General features: G+C 38.8%; 1 pseudogene; it reads right to left on the bottom strand.

Annotated features, from left to right (window-relative positions):
- Positions 1–752: 752 nt before the first annotated feature.
- LOC101353237 (ret finger protein-like 4A) overlaps positions 753–10,578 on the bottom strand; it is a 36,549-nt pseudogene continuing 26,723 nt past the window's right edge.

Genomic DNA, 10,578 nt, shown 5'->3' with positions numbered 1-10,578 from the left:
TACCTTAAGTGAATGGCTTTAACAAACAGATTTATTCTCTCACAGTCTAGGAGGCTGAAAGTCCAAATTCAGAGCACCAGCATCTAGGAATGGCTTTCTCTCTCTGTCAGTTCTGGAGGAAGGTCCTTGTCATCAATCTTCCCCTGGTCTAGGAAAGCCTCAGCACAGGGACCCCAGATCCAAAGAATGACCTCCACTCCCAGCACTTTGTTCTTGGTGGCATGAGGCCCCACTCTTCTTTGCTCAGTTCTCTTTTATATCTCAGAAGAGATTGACTAAAGATAAAACCTAATCCTAATCCTGTCTCTAATCCTGCCTCCTTAACAACATACAGGTTAGGATTTGCAATATAGAATAACATCAGATCACAAAATGATGGACAACCACACAATACTGGGTTGCTACCTAGCCAAGTTGATACACATTTTTTTGGTGGGCACAATTCAATCCATAACAAGCGATAACATCCAAAGATTTATTTAGTTTGTAACCTCCGTAATACCCTAAACTGATATTACAGAAAATAAGAAGAAAACATTTTTAAATTGATCTGAAATTTCAGGATATATTTATGGAACAGAAATATAAACATAAAACCCAAAGAATACAACCAAAATACTTAATATATGAAAAGAGTTTTCCTAATTAATCTACTTAATTTATGTACATGATTCATGAAATATTCCATATTTTTCTGCTATAAATTCGTACTAGGTGTATATCAAACAGAAAAATGTTTTTATGGGCAAAGATTAATTCCCTTGCTCAGGATACACTGGATAACTTGCCATGCCCAGATTCACTATAGGTCAGATGCTCAGGAAGCCTTGAGTGTCATCACTAACTGGATTTTCAGGAGCAAAAAATGGGCATAGTGGCTCCACAGTAGGTATTTTGGTGAATGTAAAGATATGGGATCCCTTGCTAACGTCAAAAAAGGAAACTTTTCCCATATCCATATCCAGGAAAATCCCCACTCAGCGTAATCCAGGGTTCACACAGAGGTTAGTCAAAGGCACAGTGCTGGCTGCAAACATCTCTCCATCTCTCACACGCACGGTCCAGAAGCCATGTTCTGGAGACAGTTGAATCTCCACTTGCCGATTAACTGATTCTTGGCAAACCCCCAGATCCAGTTCTGGGCTTGTTCCCACATCCACCTTCCAGTAATGGCGGCCAGAGGTGAACTGAAGGGAGCCAAGGACACACATGGAGTTAAATCTCTCAGCACGATCTTCCCGATTCTTTTTGAGATACCCACATCACATGATCCTCAGGTCCTCAAAAATTATGAGGTTATTGTTGGCTCTGTCAACATCTAAGGTCATATCCACTTGGAATTTCAGCATCCTTGGGTCCACACGTTGATTAGCCCTCAGCTGGGGCTCCAGTTGCTTGATATTGGAAATCAGCTCATGCAGCTGGAAATTCTCTCTGATGTCATTCTTCTGAGTAACCATAGGGCAGAAGGGACACAATAAACCCTTCCCACGAGGCTCTGTCTGCAGTGAATTGAAGCAGTGAAAGCAACAGGCATAGCCACATTTCAGGTACATGGGTTTTTCAAGATAACCCTGGCATATAGGACATGTGCTTGCTTTTTTAAATTGTTCAGCCACGGCCACTTTCTCTCTTCCAGCAGGTTCTTCTCTGGCCTCTGGTGTTTTCCACTAGCAGTCAGTTCTGGAACGAGGTCCACAAACAAGGAGTTTTTAGAGAGTCCCTCCTCCCATGTATTGACAGCCTGCGTCTCTTTAATTCAATCAGATTTTTATTAAATTCTGACATAAAAGAGATTTTTATTGGTGAAATATAGTAATTACCACAAGTAAAGTAGTTAATTTTATATTTAGAGTGATTTATTTTAAATATGAAAAAATTGCTGTAGTATCATCTAGACTAGATATTGAATATTATGTCTGTTGATTTGGATTTAGAATTGAAACTTTTAAAATAAAATATTTGGCATCAGTTTTAATCCTTATGAATGGATCTGGTTTGAATGATCAAAGCCAAGAGAATATTCCCAGTAATGGTTTCCACTTCAACATTCCATGGACTCAAAACTAGTCTCAATACAAGGTACTGCTTAAAAGACACCGATCACATAGATGGTTCTTTACAGTCTTTCCAAAAAGAATTTGCTCTCACACCAAATACAGATTAATTGCATAGCTTCCAGTGACATTATAGTTTAATATTCACTCTCATGTTGACTTAGTTTCTTATAAAATTACCTAGATCACAAAAACTTCTCTATGCTTGTTTGACAATTTCCATTTTATATACAACTTAAATTTCCAAAATCAAATAGTGTCTGAGCTTTATGGGGTCTGTGGAGCTGAAGCTGTGTATAAACTGACATCTGCCTCATCTCCTTAAAGCTTCAAGCCAGTCTTCCTCAGAAATTATTTTTGGGTTTCCTGAATCACATGATAAGGAAAATATTTGATATAGACAGAGACAAAATTCTTCATGCACCTTCTTTTCCAAGTGGGTGCCTCATTGCTCACTAAGTCAAACCTAAATCATTTTCCTCTGCTCACAAAGTGATGTCATCCACTGCCAAGATTACCTACTCCCAATGGGATCCTGTCTCAGACAAGACACTTGACACATAAATGGTGAATTAGGATTTGCACAATTCAGTGCCTGGTTTTGATTTTTACAATTTAGCACAATAGACTCTATAAGGAAAAAGAAAGCCAATGGTTCCCTAGACTTACAAAAGAGTAAAAGGTTATGGGAATGCTGTGATGGTTAAGATTGTGTGTCAACTTGGCTGGGCCATGATTCTCCTTGTTTTAATGTAATCACTCCCATGATTGAATATACCGTGAGTAGCCAATCAGATGTATATAAGCAGACTTTCTGGCTTTTTGCTCTCGCTGGATCCTGCCGCTGCTTCCTGTCATCTCATCTCCCGCTCTTGGGACTTGAGCTGTCAGCTTATCTGCCAAACCTGGGATTCATCGATCTGCACAGCCTGTGACTGGGAGCCCTGCTCTCCAACCTTCCTATCTTGGGCTTGCCAGCTTCTGCCCCTGTGTGACTTGGGAGAGACCTCTACCCTGATCCAAAAACTTGGGATGTTCTAGCCTCTACAATCACGTGAGCTGTTTCCTTGCTGTAATCTCTCTGTCTATATATATATTTATACACTACTACTGGTTTTGCTTCTCTAGAGAACCCAGCCTAAGACAAATGCTATGTCTAATTCTTTGGCAAACATATATAAAAGTCTAGAATAAACCAGGGTTTCTTCTTCAAAGCTCAAATTTCCACCTTTTACATGACAGGAGGCAATTTCTAATGACAAATTAACACATAAAATTGTTGTCTCACCTGTTAGACTGGGAGCTTCACCTCTGATGACCTGGACTGTTGTATTTAGTGATTTATCTTCATCATCCTACTTTATAATTAGGTTCTAATAAATGCACAATGAATCTATGTGAACTAAGAATGAACAAATAAATTAGTCTTTAAATTGCTTTGGGAAAACCACCAGGACTCTACAAAGCTTATGCACTATCCCACACAAATCAGGGCACTGGGGTATATTTAATACGAAATTCAATTCTCAGTGTAATAATTAGAATTCAGAATTATGAATTTTATCAGTCTTTAAAATGTTAAAGAATTTTTACCCCAATACCTAAACTCAAACTACTATAGATTTTCACAAGAACTATTTCTCTGAGCATTTAAAAGAACTGAAAAAAAAAAAAGAAACTAACCAGAAATCCAGCTGTCTTTCTCGTCTGTCAATAGATCCTCAATAGATGGATACTGGGACCACCGTGGTGCAGCTTCCAGATTCCTTCTCAAAGACTCTGAATGCGCTAATTAGCCAGGAGTGGAGGTTACAAGCCAAGAGAAGAGACCAGCCTTGAATGAGTAAGAACAACTGAGTTACAGACTTTTATGTTGTTTCAATGTCATGTGATTGTACTTCCTCTTTAATCCAATCAATCCAGTCCAATCACATTCAATTAATCCAATAAATGTAATCCAATCTCATGTGATTTAACAAAGTCTTTCAATCTAATACAATCATTCCAATCAAATTCATTTTGACTTCATCCAATCGCATTTACCTAATCTACTTAATCTAATGCAGTCACAGTTACCTAATCTTCTAATTTGTTAATTTGTTGTTTGAGATTTCCAGTTTAATATTTGCAGTTGTAGTTTTTATTTACATAATTTTTAAATCTTCCCATATCCTGAAATCGTGAAATTTTTACTTGAAATTTTCTAATGTATATCTGAATTTTTCCAATTTTATACTTAGCCCTTGATACATCTCACATATATATTTGAAAATTATGAAAGGCAGGGATATGATTACATTTGTTTCCATCTAAGATTAGGGAGTAATTATTTCCTTACTGATGTGCAAAGCCACCTCTGACATTTCAGCATTTATTATACTTGAAAGTCTGTTTAGGGGCAATATATTCTATCCATTAGTCTCTGGTTTACAAATGGACAAATACTGTATGATCTCAACTTATATGAAACAAGCAAATACATGTTGCTGTTGTTGTTAGGTGCTGTCAAGTCGGTTGTAACTCATAGCCACCGTAGGTACAACAGAATGAAAAACTTCCCAGTTCTGCACCATCCTCACGATTGTTGTGTGCTTGAGCCCATTGTTGCAGCCACTGTGTCAATCTGTCACCTTGAATGTCTTCCTCTTTTTCACTGACCCTTTACTTACCAAGCATAATGTCCTTCTCCAGGGACTAAGTCCCTCCTGATAATATGTCCATAGTATTTGAGATGAAATCTCGCCCTCTTTGCTTCTAAGTAGCACTCTGGCCTTACTTCTTCCAAAACAAATTTGTTCATTAATCCTGGCAGTTCATAGTATGTTCAATATCTTCTGCAATACCATAGTTCAAAGGCATTAATTCTTTTTCAGTCTTCCTTATTCGTTGTCCAGCTTTCAAAAGCATATGAGGTGATTGAAACACCAGGGCTTGGGTCAGGTGCACTTTAGTCCTCAAAGTGACATCTTTGCTTGTTAACACTTTAAAGAGGTCATTTGCAGCAGATTTGTCCAATGCAATGCACCGTTTGATTTCTTGACTGCCATTTCCTTGGGCATTGATTCTGGGTCCAAGTAAAATAAAGTTCTTAACAACTTCAGTCATTTCTCCATTTATCATGATGTTGCTAGTGGTCCAGGTGTGAGGATTTTTGTTTTCTTAATGTTGAGGTGTAATCCATACTGAAGGCTGTAATCTTTGATTTTCATCACAAAATGCTTCCAGTCCTCTTCACTTTCAGCAAGCAAAGCTGTGTCATTTGCATAGCTCAGGTTGTTATTGAGCCTTCCTCCAATCCTGATTCCATGTTCTTCTTCATATAGTCCAGCTTCTCGGATTATTTGCTCAGCATACAGATTGAATGAGTATGGTAAAAGGGTACAAACCTGACACACACCTTTCTTTGCAATGTTATCTATAATTTGTTATGATCCATACAGTCAAATGCCTTTGCACAGACAATAAAACACAAGTAAACATCTTTCTGGTATTCTCTGCTTTCAGCCAAGATCCATCTGACATCAGCAATGACGTCCTTTGCCCTGTGCTGTCTTCTGAATCCGGCCTGAATTTCTGGCAGTTCCCTGTCCAGGTACTGCTACAACCGACTTTAAATGATCTTCAGTAAAATTTTACTTGTGTGTGATATTAATGATATTGTTAGAGAATTTCCCCATTCTGTTGGATCACCTTTCTTTGGAATGGGTACAAATATGGATTGCTTCCAGTTGATTTGCCAGGTAGCTGCCTTCCAATTTTCTTGGCATAGATGAATGAGAACCTCCAGAGATGCATCTGTTTGATGAAAAATCTCAACTTGTGTTCCATCATTCCTGGAAACTTGCTTTTAGTCAATGCTTTCTGTGCAGCTTGTACTTCATCCTTCAGAACCGTCAGTTCTTGATCATATGTTACCTCATATGCTACCCCACATGTATGTCAGTTTGTCATATTGTGGTGGCTTGTGTATTGCTGTGATGCTGGAAGCTATGCCACCAGTATTTCTAATACCAGCAGGGTCAACCATAGTGGACAGGTTTCAGCTGAACTTCCAGACTAAGACAGACTTGGAAGAAGGACCTGGTGGTCTACTTCTGAAAAATTACCCAGTGAAAGTCTTATGAATGGCAAGAGGACAGGAGAGAAAGAAAAGACTGAGGTGGGGCCAAGACGGTGGAGTAGTCAGCCTCTTCCAGTGGTCCCTCTTACAACAAAGACAAAGACCTGAAAAACAAGTGAATCGATTATATATGATAATCTAGGAGCCATGAACATCAAAGGCAAAATTGAGGAATTGGACTGAGTGGCAGGGGGAGGGAGAGATGGTTGAGAAGAAGCAAGGAGTTCCCAGACCTGACCCGGCAAGAACCAGAGCCCTTCACGCTAGATCAGCTTGTGTGCACAGTGAGGCAGGCAGTGGCTCTTGGGAGGCATTTTTCACATCAGGAGAGACCCAGTGGCAGAGGGTCTATTCAGCCACCCAGAACCAGTGAGAAGCATCCCTCAATCAGTGAAAGATAAGTACCTTTCTTATCTGGCCTACCACATGGATCAAAAACACCCCCCTTTGGGAAAAACCTCTCTGCATTTACCTCCCTGCTCCCTGCTCTGCACCGGGTCCAGGACAGCTTGAGCAATTGCCAAGTCCCCTGGGCCAGAAGTACGACCCATCACACACCCTGAGCCATTCTCCTGGCCTTGGAGAGGGAACAAATTAACAAACAGGGGAAAAAAGAATCTTCTGACTCCCCTAAGCCAGGAACTCAGGGTAGGCTCAACTCCTTGCCTAGGCACAGGCATAAGGGGTCCATGGACTGTGAGTGACTTTCACCCCTGCATAGACTTATGTGTGCCCATTTCAACAGCGTTGGTCTTCATTATCACAGTACAACAGAGTATATACCCGAAGTTTAACTTGAACTGTTTCAGCTGTGAAGTGACAGGTTCACTACATTTAACACTGCTCTGCCCATTAAGCAGGGTCTTCACCTACCCACATCAGGAGCCTGAGGACTGGTGGCTCCACCCACACCACCTGGCCACCTGTGACAGGGGTCCAAGAATAATTTGTGCCCCCTCGTCTTCACGGCGAACAGCATTGGGTGCTCATAGTCTGGGTGTAAAACCCATCCACCTACATGCTCTAGAGAACAGGGAGATGCTTTCCTGCCAGACACTCAGTGGCAGCAATCAGCCTCCTGCCTTTCTCAGTCAGTGACCACCTACTGCAGCCAGATACCTGTGCCAAAACCAATCACCCATTCCAGTCTAGGACTGTAGGTGAGAGCCTGCTCCACACACTTCATGACCGACTACCTGGACACCTGAGCTGAGTCCATACAAGAAAAGTAAATGGAATCCTGTGCTCACATACTTAGTAACAGATCTAACCACCTGGTGACAGTTCCTTAGAGCCTAAAAGACACCAATAATCAAACTAGCTCACAGGAGCAGCCTATTTGGCCATATCAAAACAAAACAAAACAAGAAGCTAGGACAAAGTAAGCAAACAAAATAAATAAGTATAATAACTTATTGATGGCTCGGAGACAACAGTAATAGCAAATCACACAAAGAGGTAGACCGTGATGGCTTCAGCAATCTCCCAAAATGGAGAAACAAAAAAATTCCTGGAGGAAGAAAATTTCTTGGAATTACCAGAGGTGGAATACAAAAGATTAATATACAGAACTCTTCAAGAGATCAGGAAGAAATGAGGAAAAACACATACCAAGTGAAGGAACACACAGAAAAAGCAATAGAGAATCTCAAGATTATTCAAAAGCATAATGACAAATTTAATAGGCTGCAGGAATCCATAGAGAGACAGCAATCAGAAATCCAGAAGAGTAACAATAAAATTTCAGAATTAGACAATTAAATAGAAAGTCATACGAGAAGAATTGAGGCAATAGAAGTCAGAATTAGTGAGATTGAAGATAAAGCACTTGACACCAACTTATTTGAGGAAAAATAGGGAAAAAGAATTTTTTTAATGAAGGAACTCTAAGAATTATGTGGGACTCTATCAAGAGGAATAACCTATGAGTGACTGAAGTACCAGAACAGGTGGAGGATAACAGAAAATACAGAGAGAATGGTTGAAGATTTGTTGGCAGAACACTTTCCTGATATCATGAAAGATGAGAAGATACCTATCCAAGATGCTCATCGAACCCCACATAAGGTATCCCAAAAGAAAGTCACCAAGACATATTATAATCAAACTTACCAAAACCAAAGATAGAGAATTTGAAGAGTGGCTAGGGATAAATGAAGTCATCTACAAAGGAAAGTCAATAAGACTAAGCTCAGACTACTCACCAGAAACCATGCAGGAAGAAGGCAATGAGATGACATATATAAAACCTTGAAGGAAAAAATTGTCAGCCAAGAATTATATATCCAGCAAAGCTGTGTCTCAAATATGATGGCAAATTTAGGGCATTTCCAGATAAACAGAAGTTTAAGGAATTTGCAAAAACCAAATCAAAACTACAAGAAATACTAATGGGAGTCCTCTGTTAGAAAATCAAAAACATCAGATAACAACCCAAGACTAGAACACAGGACAGAGCAACCAGATATCAACCCAGACAGGGAAGTCACAAAAATAAATCAAAGCTAAAACACTGAAAATAGGGAAATAGAAATGTCAATATGTAAAAGATGACAACATTAAAACAAAAAAGAAGGACTAAAAAATGTAGACATAGATTTCTCATATGGAGAGGAAGTCAAGGCAATATTAAGAAATGAAAGACTGGTTTAAACTTAGAAAAATAGGGGTAAATATTTAAGTAACCACAAAGGAAACTAACAATCCTACACATCAAAATAAAAAACAAGAAAAATATAAAGAGTCAGCAAATACAAAATCAACAACAATAAAAAAGAAGAAAAAATACATAAAGAAAAATGACTCGGCTCACTAGATTAAGTGGAAGAAAGAAACTATCAACAACACACACAAAAAGACATCAAAATGACAGCACTAAATTCATACCTATCAATAATTAAGCTGAATGTAAATGGACTAAAAGCACCAATAAAGAGACAGAGAGTGGCAGAATGGATAAAAAAAACTCTGATCTGACTATATGTTGCCTACAAGAGACACACCTTAGACTTAAGGACACAAACAAACTAAAATTCAAAGGATGGAAAAAATATATCAAGTAAACAACACTCAAAAAAGAGCAGGAGTGGCAATATTAATCTCTGACAAAATAGACTTTAAAGTAAAATCCACCACAAAGGATAAAGAAAGACAATATATAATGATTACAGGATCAATACACCAGGAGGACATAACTATAATAAATATTTATGCACTCAACAACAGGGCTCCAAAATACATAAAACAAACTCTAACAGCATTGAAAAGAGAGATAGACAGCTCCACAATAATAGTAGGTGTCTTAGTCATCTAGTGCTGCTATAACAGAAATAACACAAGTGGATGGCTTTAACAAAGAGAAATTTATTCTCTTACAGTCAGTAGGCTACAAGTCCAAATTCGGCTCTGGAGGAAGGTCCTTGTGATGCATCAGTCTTCCCTTGGTCTGGGAGCATCTCAGCGCAGGAACCTCAGGTCCAAAAGATGCACTCTGCTCTCAACACTGCTTTCTTGGTGGTGTGAGTTTTCCATGTGTCTCTGCTCACTTCTCTCGTTTATATCTCAAAAGAAATTGGCTTAAGACACTATCCAATCTTGTATACCTCATCAGTATAATTGCTGCTAATCCATCTTATTAGATCATGGTGATTGAATTTACAACACATAAAGAAATCACATCAGATTGCAGAATGGTACACAATCATACAACACTGGGAATCATGACCAGCTAAATTGATACACACATTTTGGGGGGACATAATTCAATCCATGACAGTAGGAGACTTCAAAACATCACTTTCGATGAAGGACTGAACATCCAAAAAGAAGCTCAATAAAGACACGGAAGACCTAAACACTATAATCAACGAACTTGATCTCACAGACAAATACTGAACCCTCCAGCCAACAGCAGCCAAGTATACTTTCTTTTCCAAAGCACATAGAACATTGTCCAGAATAGACCACATATGAGACCATAAAACAAGACTTAACAGAATCCAAAGCATCTTTTCTGACCAAAAAGTCATAAAAGTAGAAATCAATGACAGAAAAATCAAGGAAAAAAAATCAAACACATGGAAACTGAACAACACATTGTTCAAAAACACTGGGTTATAGAAGAAATTAAAGATGGAATAAAGAAATTCACAGACTCAAGTGAGAATAAAAACACATCCAACCAGAACCTTTGGGACACAGCAAAAGCAGTGCTCAGAGGTGAGTTTATAGCAATAAGTGCACACATCCAAAAAGATGAAAGGGCCACAATCAAAACATTAACCCTATAACTCAAACAAATAGAAAAAGAACAGCAAAAGAAGCCCTCAGGTGCCAGAAGAAAGGAAATAATAAGAATTAGAGCAGAATTAAATGAAATAGAGAGTAGAAAAACAATTGAAA

This window comes from Trichechus manatus, unplaced genomic scaffold (assembly GCF_000243295.1).
Source record: "Trichechus manatus latirostris isolate Lorelei unplaced genomic scaffold, TriManLat1.0 scaffold00053, whole genome shotgun sequence".
Taxonomy (NCBI): Eukaryota; Metazoa; Chordata; class Mammalia; order Sirenia; family Trichechidae; genus Trichechus; species Trichechus manatus.
This window is presented reverse-complemented; position numbering and strand designations above follow the sequence as displayed.